Genomic DNA, 14,173 nt, shown 5'->3' with positions numbered 1-14,173 from the left:
CATGCTCGCTATGCCTGTCTTACTCACTCATTTCCCTAGTAGGGCCACAAGGTAGTTTGTGAAATTGCAATCGATTTTATATCAGATTTTCAGGAATGACTCTAATGGCTTTTTAGTAAATGCCACATATAGAATACCAATTATTTACATCTCATTCTCTGTCTACCTTTGCCTTTCAGGGTTTTTTCCCCCTTATCCATGATAATTGGGCTTATTGAATAGTTTGAATGCCAAGTATTTAAAAATTGTTACTTCTTTTATAATAGAGGCAGCACTGTATAATAGAGGTTGCTGCCCTGTTGGGTAAGTCTCACCACTTAGAAGTATGTTTCTCAACTCCAGGTTTTTAGACTAAGCTGAAAGGAGGTAGTTGGACTCTCAAGGTAGTTTAAGTGGAGAGAAGACTCAGAAGTTCCTCTGCTTTTGACTGTTAGATTGGAATTGTCTTTGCCTGTTGGCTTTAAATCCCTCTAAGACTTTCTTCTGTGCTATGTGACAGTGAACCCAACCAGGGAAGGCAGACAACAAGTAGGTGAAAATAAATAAATAAGCAATCTGAAGAAAATAAGGCAGAATACAGAAGAGCAGGAGAGAGCATGAAAGGGGTGGGAAAGAGACATCTTTAGGGGCCTGTTCCAGGCAGAAGGAACAGCAACAACAAAAGCCTTGAAGCAGGACCCAGTGTGGCATGTGTGAGATCCCTGAAGCACACTGAGTGTGGCTTGAGATGGTGAGAAAGGGACAGACAGGTGGAAGAAGTTTGCAAGTGATAGTCAGAGGAGGATGCAAGTGCTACATAAAACATAAATGTCGTGGGACATTTTAAAGAATTTTGGATTTTATGATAGGCATATCATAGGTGCTTGAATTTTATCATTGTTGTAATAGGTATTACAGGTATTAAGCCACTGGAGATTTGAGGTGGCAGAAGTGTGAGATGATCTGTCAGTATCTGAGGGGGCAAATGTAAGGTCTGGGGGCCAGTGAAATGCTGCTGCATAGTCTTGTGTGTGAACTCAGTTGGAAAGGGTGGAGGAAATGAAATGGAATTAGATTCAGAATAAATCTGAAGTCAGAGTCTACAGTACCTGCTGATAAGTTGAATGTGGTGACCAAGAAAAGACAGGAAATGAAGATGATGTCTAGGTTTTCATCTGAGAAATTAGAAATAATGATGCTATTTTCCAAGATGGAGACCCCATGAGGAGGAGCAGGTTCTAGAAGAGAGGGATGGTGAAATTGACAAGTGAGTTTTGTTTCTATTATGCTTAAGGGCCCTGTTAGACATCCAAGTGAAGTTACATGGATGGTTAGACTGAGGGATCTGGACGTCAGGGGAGGGTTTGGGACTACAGGGATATATTGCAAAGCCATTGATGGATAAGTGGTTTACCTAGGTAAGAACACAATGAAGTGACCCAGGGAGTGAGCATAGAGAGCTCATCAGAAGAGGAGGAGGAGACAGCAAAGACAGACAGAGGGTGGAGAGTCAGGTTGAAGAAAAGCCTGGTGTGTGGTTTCCCAGAAGCCAAGTGAGGACAATGCTTCAAGATGAAGAATGTGTCCACTGTGGTAAACACAACCAAAGGGCTGAGAAAAGTGAGAGGAAATTTAATTACTGTTTTTGGCAAGATGGAGTTTATAGGTGATCTTGACAACAGCAATTTCAATAGCATACTGGGGAAATAAAAGCCTGATTGGAGTGGTGGAAATCAGTGGGCAGAAAGTAAAAAGTGCAAAATAGAGAGAATACATATCTTTAAAAAGAGTTTTGTAGTGAAAGGAAGCAGGGAAACAGGGCAGTTGCAAGAGGGGAGGGCATAGAGCCAGGAGAGGGTTTGGAGTGTTATGATCATGATTATGATAATAATCATTATCATCAGAATCACAATGACTGCCATTTATTGGGCACTTACCATGTGCCGGGCACTGTGCAAAGCATTCTCCATCCAGGGTCTCACTGCATTTTGCAAACCTACAAAGAAGGCTCTGCTATTACTGTCAGTTTAGAGGTGAGAGAGAAGAGGAACCAGAATTCTAAATCTGGTAAGTGATGAACCGGGAGGCCAAGCTAGACCTGTCTTACTGTGAGTGAAAGCCTTGTAACCACAGCAGATGAGTAAGTAACTTTTCAATGTCCAGCTGAAAATGAAGGATTCTTAACTGTTCTTAGTCGAGATCTGTTGGAAGAGATAGAATCCCAACTCAAACTGATGTAAAGGAAAAAACGTGAGAGAGATTTATGTGTCTCCCAAGTCTCACAGTATATCTAGCCTCGGTAGAACTGGATTCAGGGGCTCGTGCAGTGCAGTTAGGGTTTTGTCTCGCTGTCTCTGCTGCTTTCAGTCTGTCCCCAGCAGCTCGTGGCTTACTTCCAACAGTTTGGAGAATCCAAGGATGAGAGTCTCAAGTGCGTGAGTGGATCTTGTTGCATGATTGCCATCCCCAGGGACACGTGATGCTCTCAGTAGGCCCAGGACACAGGCCTGTCTCCTGAGCCAGGACGACTGGCATTGTTGTAGAGGCAGCTCTCCGAAGGAAATATCCAGGTGTTATTAAGAAAAGAAGGGACACTTAGGCAGGCAAAAAAGGTGAAGTCACATATCACTTGGATGTCACCTCTCTTGGGAATAGTGTCAAGGTGTGCTTCCTAGCATTCTGCCAAAATGTGAGTTCTTGTGAGAACAGAAGCTTTTCAGTCTTGCTCATCAAATACGGTCCTAGCACAGTGACTGGAACAGCATTGCCTCAGGTTGAAAAAATATATTTATTGAATCACTGAGTGACATCAAGTCATTTTCTATAATGCTGGCCTGTTCCACTTGATTTATTTACTTGCTATTTTAATTTTAGCTGGAGAGCTTTACATGTATCTGAAACTCAGTATTATTTTTTCTACCTAATTCTCCAGAACCCTTTATTTACTTGGAAATAGTGTATTTGATTAATATCCTGCTCATCAGAACAGTGCATTTGATGTTACTTTATTCAAAGAGGAAGAAGCTGCCTTGGTATACAAACCCCAGCTTGCTTTGTCATGTTCCCTGAGAGTACGAACCTGGCAGCTTAGCCAGAAGTGACATCCCACAAGTTGTAAGGAAGCATTGTTTTCATTTGCCCTGGGGATTATCTCCTCCCTACTAACTCTCTAAGGTGAAGTGGCACTCTGGGGAAAGACAGGTAAATGACAAAAAGCTGTTAGGGTGTGTTTGCTTCTGACACTGCAGTGCCTCAGGCAGAGCTACCCAGCTGGAAAGTTCAGGCACAGGAGGGTGGAGAGATGAACACCAGAGCTCCTTGCAGACGATCTGAAGCATTGCCTTGTGAGCAGTGCCAGCATGAGGATGCTGAAGGGCTTGGATCGCATAAAAGGAAATTGGAGTTTTGTGTAAGATTGTGGGGGGATGCCCATAATGAAAAACCCAGTTGGCTGCTCTTATCCTGTGTAAACTTGACGCCTTCTTCCCAAAGAGTCACTGAGATAGCTGTGTGCTTCTGAGGAGATGGGGAATGGAGTCTGAAGGGCCAGCAGGTGAAGAAGGTAGAGCGATTTTTTAAAACGTAGCAAAACCTTATGGGGAGGTACACAGAAGAGAAGGGTAGTGGAGTAAGTACCCTGCGTAGGGAGTGGCACTTCTGAAAAATTAAATGGATGGGCTCCAGGACTGGCTCAATCTCTAACTCCTCACTCCTTCCTTTTCTAGTTAGCAGACCTCAGGCAAGATGCTGATCATCTGGGTCTCAGTTCTTTTATTGGTAAAATACTGATAATAAAGTAGTTCTACTTCACAGATGCTAGACATCAGTTGATATATTTAGAGCATTTAAAACAGTGCTTGGGCCCACAGAAATCACTACATGTGAGTTATTAGTCTGAATGGGGAAAAGATGGGACTGTAAGTCTGAGCATGCGTGGGGAAAGTTCCAAGCTTTGCTTCCAATATTCAGAGGTCATAAGCTGTGGCTGTGTGTGTAGGGGGCACAGGAGGAGGGAGGCTAGTTCTGAGATGTATCTCTTTGGGCCGTATGAAAACTATTTTCACCTTCTGGGAACTGAGAGTTCTCGTTGGGTGTCTCACAAGTTTGAGAAGAGCGATTGCTCTGTAGTCGAATATGGAATTAATGTCATGGAAAGAACCAAAGGCTGATGTGAATTATTAAGCTCCTAATGAGAGCATTCGTATTTGTCCAGTAGATTGATTTAGTGTTTCTTTCCCTGGGTTTGTTGCACAAACTTACCTGAGCTGGCCATCTGTCTTGATGGTTTAGGACAAACTGCACTGAGGAAACACACACACACAGGCCAGTAGACCACCTAGTTCAACTGAAAGCCCTAAGAAGGGGGCATTGCACGTAGGAAATTATGAGCCCATGAGTGGTCCTGAGTGGTAGGGGATGGAGAGTAACACTCCAGAGCAGGTTGTCAGTGGGCTCCACCTTGTTATGTTTTATTGATCCTTACATCGAATATCAGCCTAGTTCCTCAGCTCATTCCTGTAGCACATAATGTGCCAGAGGCTTGTGTCTCCCAAATGTACTTAGAGGCTGAGGCCAACTTTTCTTTAAGCATAAGGACAGCCATGGTGGGAGTAATGTTACCTTTACAGGCAAAACGCCAGCGAGCAGGCAAGGATGTGCCTCTGTTTCCAACAAGAGTAGACCAAGTGCGAGGAGATAGAAACATATATAGATGGATTTATTGCAAGAAATAGTTTACCCAGTTGTGCATGATGGTTAAACAAGTCCGAAGTTGTTAGGGTTGGCGGCTAGGAAGGGATGATCACGAGTAACCAGAATTCTGTGCATGTGAGCTATAGCTGTTGTGTAAAGGGGGCTGTCAGGAAGCAGGTCTGGAGGAAGGGAGCAGATGCTGACCCAGGGCTGTCTGCAATCTCTCCCCCAGGGAGGGAATACGGTTGCTTTTAAAACCTTCCAATTGGTCAAATGAGGCCCACCAGAATAATCTCCCCTTTGAGTGACTCACAGTCAGCTGATCAGAGTTTTCCATCACATCTGCGAAATCCCTTCCCAGCGCCACCTACACCGTAGTTTGGATGAATAATTGGGAGAGGACATGTGAATGGTGCAGAGTGGCAGCCACTGCTCCCTGTCCTCCAGTTCTCCTAGATGCATCTCCCTCACCACCCACCTCCCCAGAAACACCCTAGAAAGGGGATTCTAGGAACTGTCCTCTGGCCTAGGCAAGCTGACACTCAAAAAGTCCTCCAGATGGAGAGCAAAGGACAGAGTGCAACCAGCTTCTGCGGTATCTGACTTGCCCAGTGATGAGGTAGCAGATCAGATTATAAGGCTGCCTGTATTTATCACAGTTCACATTCATATTAGGTTAGGGATATTAACACCACGCATTTATGTGCAATTTCATACATCTCAAGCGTTTTCTCAACTGTAATTCATTTCTATTTTGTTTTCTTTTGCTTTGGGCTTTATAGAACACTTTCACATGGGTGGAATGGCTGTTATTCTCCCTCATTTTACAAACAGAGACACTGAAGGCCACAGAAGTTAAGTCTCTTGCTGAAGGTCACAAGAATAGTGCTTGGGAGGCCAGACATGTCTAGATTTTCTGACTCCAAGTTCAGTGCTCACTCCACTACCGCAGACTGCCCAAGATGAGATGCAGATAGCCCAGTGTCCAAAGCATTATCTCCACGGATAATATTTTTAGTTACCACTGAGTCTTCTAAAGCAATAGAAGACCTGAAAAGTTTATGTCCAAATTCTGGCTGTAGGCTATGCTTGCGTATGCATAAGTTCCCCTTTATGTAATTGATAGTCTTGCAAATTTGAAAATCACATAAAATCCAGTGTTATGCTCACAGGAAGTTCCATATTCAAAGAAAAACCACTAGGTTGTAAGCCCCTGTAAGGCAGGAATTTCTGTCTGCGCTGTTCACTGTTGTATCTATAGTGCTCAGAGTAAAGTCTGTCACACAGCAGGTTTTCAATATGTTTTTTGTGTGTAAACATTAATGCTTAATGAAGCTATGAATCCTGAATCAATGGGAAACATTTGTGTGTTACTGAGTTTTTGTAAAGTCAGATCATCAAACCTACCGGGTTTATTAATGGTATTAGTTTCCTTGTCACTTTGTGGTAAAAATGCACATTATATACAAGCCATATCCTGGGAAACATGTCCTTAACATCTTCAAAGAGCTATGGCCTGGAGTCATCCTGGAGCAGACAGAGTTCTGCACCTTAATCTTGAAAGAGAGTGTTTCTCTGGGGCATAAGAGCAAAGCCTCTTTTGGTCTCAGCTCTATCTCCTTATGATGCTGGAGATAGGGCCTGGTGGGGGGTGGCTGATAGCTGGCCTCAACGCACACAGTCCTCTTAATGGGATCTTGACTCTGCCACAGGAAAGAATTCAAGGGCAGAGTCACAGTAGACAGTGAGAACAAGTTTAATAGGACAGATAAGAAATGCAGGTCCCACAGAGAGTGAGGCATAGCTCCAGAGACTGAGCAGGGCCCACACCAAGTCTAACACTAAAGGAAGTTCAGCACAGACATCAAGTCTATCAAAAGCAAGAAAAACATACTTGAAGTTCAGTACAAAGCGCAGGTCGGCTCAGGAGAGTGAGCAGCTGCTGCTGACTTTCAGATGCAAAGTAGAGTGTTGGCCCCTCAGCCCACCATGTGCAGGCCGCCTCCAGCAAAGCGAGCGACAACCCGCCTTCGGCTGCCGTTTGGTTTTTATAGTTTCTCCGTAGTTTTTGTTGCTGGTACATAGAAATGCAATTGAGTTTTTGCACAACTGGTGTTCTATCCAGTGGTCCTAGTAAACTCACATTGTTAAATTTAATAGTTACTCTGTACATTCTTTCCGGTTTTCTGAACACATGCTTATGTCATCCATAAGGAATTGCACTTTTGTTTCTTTCCATCCACCGGTAATGTTCCAGTTATTACACTTCGGTGGGTACATTGATTTTATTATATTGTTTAAGTCATTTTGAATGTTGAGATATTTCTAATAAAGTGAATATTTAATTGTTCAAGAAAGTTTTTAGTGGTGATATATTTTTCTTTAAGTAAAATTTCTTATAAAAATGTCAAAATCACTCTATTCATTTGGAACTGTCTTGAAATTTGCTCATAAAAATGCCTCTGAATCATGTTGCTGTGGACAATAGTAACATTTCTGTACTTCTCCCCCAAAACCGTTACTAGAGGTTAGAACTGGCCCAACATTTCTCCACTCTCTTCCTTTCTAACTTCTAAATACCTTGTAAAACTGTCCACAGTTTGAGGAGTGTCTATGAAGGACGTTTAATATTCTCGTACGGAATCTGTGAGGCCTGTGAGAACGGGTGGCCACGGATGCACTGCTTCTAGGACTGTATTGAAGTGGAACCTCCACAGAAAACAGGGAACGGGAAGATGATGAGCTGTCATTAACCAGGCAGTTTTGAACGAGTCTGGCTGCCCCGGCAAACCTGCAATCCCCTGGATACAGCAGGGAGTCTGGGAACCACACGCGATCACATGGCGGTGGTGAAGACCACTCGCCCCTGACTGGGCCAGTAACACAGTTTTCGAACCAACACAGAATGAAGACTTATTTTATTACCTTTGTCCTCACACATGCAGTGAACTGAGATTTATCGTACTTATTCTAAGTACTCTACAAACAGTATGCTGCATACATTGTTAATGTTAAACTCTCAGTAAAATCACTTGTTTCTGCAAAGTTGTTCTTAAAAAATTCAAGGATCCTCAATGAATAACTATGAGATCTGCAAATCCCGACAGTGCGTCTGCCTCACAGGACCTGAGTGTTTGTGCTGTCTGTAGAGAGACTGACAGCCAGACAGTAACCACAAAGTGTTTCCTCTCCACCACACTAAAACGTCCCCCAGACTGACATGCCACCCTCTCCATAACCCATGGCTCCTGCCTGTCTATTCTATTCTATTCTAAAACCAAGCATTCATGAATTTAGAAAATTGGCATTGTATTTTCTTCATTACCATGAAGAAATGGAAACTTTAACTAGGTAAAGCAATGGATTATTTTGGCTAAATTTGACAAGTGATTCAATTCCCTCAGTGTAGTCTTACTACTCAGCCTTTAATATTTATTCCTTTATATCTCACTATATGCCATAAATACAGCCAAAAAATTGTTAACAGAGGAAGAAACATTTAAATAACAATTTATTTTAGTTTGATCTAAAATAAAATGCTTAATTTTGTAAACTATGATGACACTTTTTCCTGATAAATAAGAGAAATTTTAATTGAAAAAAAAAAAAAAACCAGGAATGAACACATATTCAGTGACTCACCTCCTTTTTTCAAATCTGTACAGAGGCAGAATTGGCAGACATATAAAGGGTAGACCTGCATGTTCCTTAGATTCAAGGTATTGCTAGTTCAAATCAGACTCTTCTCTGTGTACAAATCAGAAATAAACATGAAACTGAAGTACCTCATAGAAACATGAAAGTGCAGCACAAATGGAGATGACCCTTATTTCAGAGATGAGGAAACTGGCCCAAGAGGAATTGGTGGCCCGCAAGGTGAGGCCGCCTGCCCCTACCCCAACCCTCTCTGCATTTTCCTAGATGTTATTTGTTTTCCACAAATGCTCACTTTTATAAAGCCACTCATGACAATAATGCAGGGTGCCTCAGGCTGTGTGAGTACAGGGCAGGGAGAAGCCCCCCACATGTCCCCCACAGGGAGCAGGGAGCAGCAGGTCTGTGTTGGGAGGAACAGGCAGGGACAGGTGTTACCAAGTGCTCTCCTCCCACTACCTCATTGGTTAAAATTCATAGGCTATTGCATTGCAATTGATTCCCAACTTGGTTTCAAGTCAGTTTTTTTATTATTATGAAATCAATTTTAAAAAGGACAAAGCAAAAAAAAAAAAAAGGTAGTTTTAAAAATAATAAGTCTGAGAAAAAAACCATATTTATATATAATACAGATTATTATATCTTAAAAATATTTAGCTATACCATCTAGTGATTTACCCATGAGATGCTTCACACTGCATGATGTGTGAGAACAGCATTTAAGCCCATGCCATACTATGCATCTAGAAAGCATTCTGCAGCCTAATTAGGCTGCCCCTCTGATCTCAGGCTGGCCCAGATAACCACACTCTGGACGCTGCCACCTGCCTTCTTTGTGTAACCAGACACCTACATTTGAGAGAAAGCCCCCTGCTCAGCTCACTTGGCAAGAAACACTCAAGAGAGGAAGATATTCTGCTGTGTCCTGACTTTCTGAGGTGCTTGCCTCAGAAAAGCCTGGAGTGAGAAAATTTTTCAATAATGCAGACATTGGCTCAGTCCTCACCCCCAACACCTTTGGTCATTTGGTAGAAGGCAGTAACAAGTAACACAGGGCAGCCCAGGGAAGGTCTATTTAGGCCAGTCCTCACCTGTGATCTTATCTGGGCAGTTTTTCACTTGTTCCTCATAACTCTGTGTGTGTGTGTGTGTGTGTGTGTGTGTGTGTGTCTGTGTCTGTGTAGCAGAGATGAAAGGGGCCCTTCCTGAACAGAATCAGGTTGGTAGGGGGTTGGAACCCTCATAGTCCTGTCATGTTTACAACCTGAGCCATGGCTGGCAGGATAGAAATGTGAATGTTTGTGACCAAGTTTATCTACTCAGATGGACTCAGAAACTAAAAGGGGAAGCCCTTAACCTGCCAAAATGTTTTTTAAAGCCCATAACTTGTAAAGACCGTAAGAGGTGTGTATCCCTTCAAATGCACAGACATTAATGCAAATGTAGCAGATAAAGAAGGATCAGTGAATCATGATGACAGTAAAAGAAAATTATAAACTCCAGTAACTTACTGCAAAGAAATGAGATCTATGAATTGGTAGAAAAATAATTCCAAATAACAGTCTTAATGAAACTCAGTGAGCTGCAAACTAACAAAGCAACCAAAAAAAAAAAAAAAAGGCCACTGATACAGAACTAAATACAATTTTAAAAATACATAAACAAAATTGTGTTTATAAAAGAAATAGAAACCATAAAAAGGGAACCCAACAGAAATGATGCAGTTGAAGAAAACAATGAGAGAAGTGAAAAAAATGAATGGAGACCTTCAGCAGCAGTTGTGATCATGCAGAAGAAATACCCAACAAACTCAAAGGCAGATTATTTGAAATAAGCCACTGAGAGGAACAACAGGAGCAGCAAAAACAGCAAAATGGAAAAAGGTGAAAAATACAAAAGGGACCCATGGAACACCATCAACTGTGAACACATAGAAGTTATGGGCATCTCAGCAGGAAAAGCAAGATAAAAAGGGGAGGAAGGTTTATTTTAAAAAAATACTGTCAGAAAACCTCCATATCTTGGGAGGAATGTGGACATCAAGAAGCTCAAAGAACCTGAGGCAAGATCAACATACATACACAATATAATCTGAAGTGAATTATCAAGATGTTAAAATTCAAAACAATGAGAGAGTCTTGAAAGCAGCTTGCAGACAAAAGACTCATCACATATAATGAAACCCCCATTAAGCTATCACCTGATTTATCAACAAAAGCCTTGCAATCCAAGGGATAGTGAAATGCTGAAAGATGGGGGGAAAGTCAAACAAGAACAGTTCACATTGGGAAACTGTCCTTTAGAAATGGAAAAATGGAGACATTCCTAGACAAGCAAAAGTTGAAGGAATTTATTACCACCACCTCCCTTACATGAAATGCTAACATGAGTTCTTCAAATTAAAGTGAAGAGACATTAACCTAAAACATGAAAACCTATAAAAGTAAAAATCATAATGCTAAAGATAAATATATATTCAAATTCAAAACACTATGATAATGTAACAGAGATGTGTAAATCACTTATATCTATAGAATAAAAGAGAAAAGAAAACTATTAAAAACTTCAATATCAATAAAAAATTGTTAAGAAATATACTATATAAAAATGTAAATTGTGACATCAAAAGCATGAAATGTTGGCTTAGAGCAAATGAATATAGATTTTGTTTGCAATCAAGGTTAAAATGTTATCAGCTTAAATTAAGATTTTATTACTCTCAGATATTTTATGAAAGGCTTGGTGATCACAAAGAAAAAAAAACATGTAGGAGATAGACAAAATATTAATAACTGGGGTTTGTCCTTCCAAGATGGTGCCTTAAGCTTTTCATCCTCATAGCAATGGCAGAAGATAAAAAAAAAGATCCAAATACTGTATAAAGAGTTCCTTTTACAGAAGTCTTAATACCATTCATAAGAAAGGAGCCCTCATAATCTAATCACCTCTGAAGGGCCTACCTCTTAATGGAATTCAATTGGAGATTAAGTTTGAACATAAAATTTAGGCGGACAAATTCAAATCATAGTGAAGAAGAAATTTGAAAAATTCACAAACATGTGAATTAAACAACATGCTCCAGAACAACTCATAGGTCAAAGTAGAAATCAAAATAAAAATTTTAAAAAATATTATAAGATAAACAGAAATGGAGACAAGAAATATCAAAACTTACAGGATGAGAAAAGAAGGTGTAACAGGAAAGTTTATAGTAGTAAATATCCACATTAAAAAAATGTCAGAGGAACAACCTAATATTACAATTCAAGGATCAGAAAACCAAGAACAACCACATCCAATGTTAGTAGAAGGAATGAAGGAACAAAAATGAGCAGAGACATAAATAAAATAGAAACTAAAAAACTAGAGAAGATCAACAGAACTAAGATTTTTTGGTTTTGTTTTTGTTTTCTTAAAAGACAAAGTTGATAAATCTTTACCTAGGTTAATAAGAAAAGTGAGAGGACACAAGTAAGTAAAATAAAAAATGAAAGAGAAGACATTTCAACTGATGTCGGAGAAAAACAAACATGAAAAAATTTAAACGACTCTCAGTGAGTTACAGCAACAAAATGGATACCTAGAATAAATGAATACATTTTTATACACATACAACCTACTAGGATAAAATTACACAGAAAGACAAAATCTGAACAGACAGATAACAAGTAAGGTGATTGAATAAATGATAATAATCTCCCTCCAAATTCTCATCAAATAAAAGGCAAGAACCCAAGGGCTTCATGTTTAAATTCTACCAGCCACTTAAAGAACTAATACCAGTGCTTCTCAAATCTTCTGAAATGTTCAGGATGGAAGACTTACAACTCATTTTAGAAGGCCAGCATTACCTTATATAAAAGTTAGACAAGAACACTGCAAGAGAAAAATTATAGGCCAGTCTCACTCATAAATTCAGATGCAGAAAATTGAATTCAATAGCATATTAAAAGGTTTATTCACCATGAACAAGTGAGATTTATTTCTGTGAGGTAAGGGAGTTTTAACATATGCAAACCAATAAAGGTGACATACCATATTAACAGGCTAAAACACAGAAACCATGTGATCATATCAATAGATACGAAAAAGAAAAACGCAACTGAGAATATTGAACATATTTTTAACAAATGACTAAAATTTCAGTAAATTAGGTATAGAAAAATGTGCTTCTACACAATAAAGTTAATGTATGACAAGTTCAATCGAATACAATACTCGACAGTGAAAGGTTGAAAGCTTTTTATCAAGTTCAGAAATAGAAAAGAATAGCCACCCTTTTCAATTTTATTTAACATAGTACTGGAAGTCTTTGCCAAAATGTTAAGCAAGAAAAATAAATAAAAAGCATCCAAATCAGAAAGAAAGAAAAAAATAAAATATTTAGAAATAAATTTAACGAAGGTGGTGAAATGTCTGTGCAGTGAAAGGATAAAGCATTGAAGGAAGAAATTGAAAAATACAAAAATAAATGGAAATATTTGGTGCTTATTATTTTGAAGAATTGATATGGTGAAAATACACATAATACCCAAAGTGATCTACAGATTCATTGCAATGTCTATCAAAATCCTATACCATTTTTTCACATAAATAGAAACAAATTCTAAAATTTGAATGGAACCACAAAAGACCCCAAACAGGCAAAATAAAATTGAGTGAAAAGAGCAAAGATGATAGCATCACACTACCTGATTTAAAAATATAATATAAAGCTCTAGTAATCAATAGAGCATGCCACTGGCGTAAAAACAGATACAAAGACCAATGGAATAGAATAGAGTGTCCTAAAGGAAACCCACACGTTTATGGTCAATTGATTTTTGACCAAAATATCATTAACAGACAATGGGAAATCAATAGGTTCTTTAAGAGAGTCAGAAACATTGAATATCTACATCCAGAAAAACAAAAATGGACCATATTTACCCATGTAAAAAAAACAACCTAAAATAATTAAAGAATTAAACCTCAGACCACAAACTGTAAAACTGCTAGAGGTAAAACCTTCATGACTTTGGCCTGAGTAAAGACGTTTCGGACATGAACTCTAGAGCACAGCTCACCGAGGTAGAAATGGACACATGGCAGCTCATAAAACTAAAAGCTCACGTGAAGCAAAGGAGACAGTCAACAGAGTAAAGGGACAACGTACAGGATAAGAAAACCATTTGGGAACCATATATCTTATAAGTGGTTAAGACCCAAAATAGATAAGGAACTTACCTCAATAGCAAGAAAACATATAACCCAATTAAAAGTGGTGAAAAACCGAACAAAAAACTAAATATGAAAAACTCTGGAAATGTATTTATCATAAGAAGATATACAAATACCACTAAGTATGTGGAAAAAGTAACGTTTAACATTACCAGTCATCAGGGAAAGGCAATTTAAAGAAACAACTAATAGACATTACATCACAGCTGTTAGCATGGTTATTACTAAAAAAGAAAGAAAACTCTTCGAATGGTGCAGAGATAAGCGGGCACTTGTGCACTGTTGGTGGGAATGTAAGTTAGTAAAGGTATTATGTAAACCAGTATGATATTCTCAAAATATCAAAAATGGAACTACCATAAGATCCAGCAATTTTACATCTGGGTATATATCTAAAATAAATGAAATCAGTATGTCAAAGAAATATTTTTACTCTTGTGTTTATTGCAATATTATTCACAATAGCCAAGATATGAAGTTAATCAACATGTCCATCAGGACTAAATAAAGAAATGTGGTATATATATTATTAAAAAGACAGAGAATAACAAATGATGGTAAAGATGTGGAGAGAGAGGAACCCTCCTGCACTGTCGATGTGTCTGTAAATTAGTACTGCCATTGTGGA

This window comes from Cynocephalus volans, chromosome 4 (genome assembly GCF_027409185.1).
Source record: "Cynocephalus volans isolate mCynVol1 chromosome 4, mCynVol1.pri, whole genome shotgun sequence".
Classification (NCBI taxonomy): domain Eukaryota; kingdom Metazoa; phylum Chordata; class Mammalia; order Dermoptera; family Cynocephalidae; genus Cynocephalus; species Cynocephalus volans.
This window is presented reverse-complemented; position numbering follows the sequence as displayed.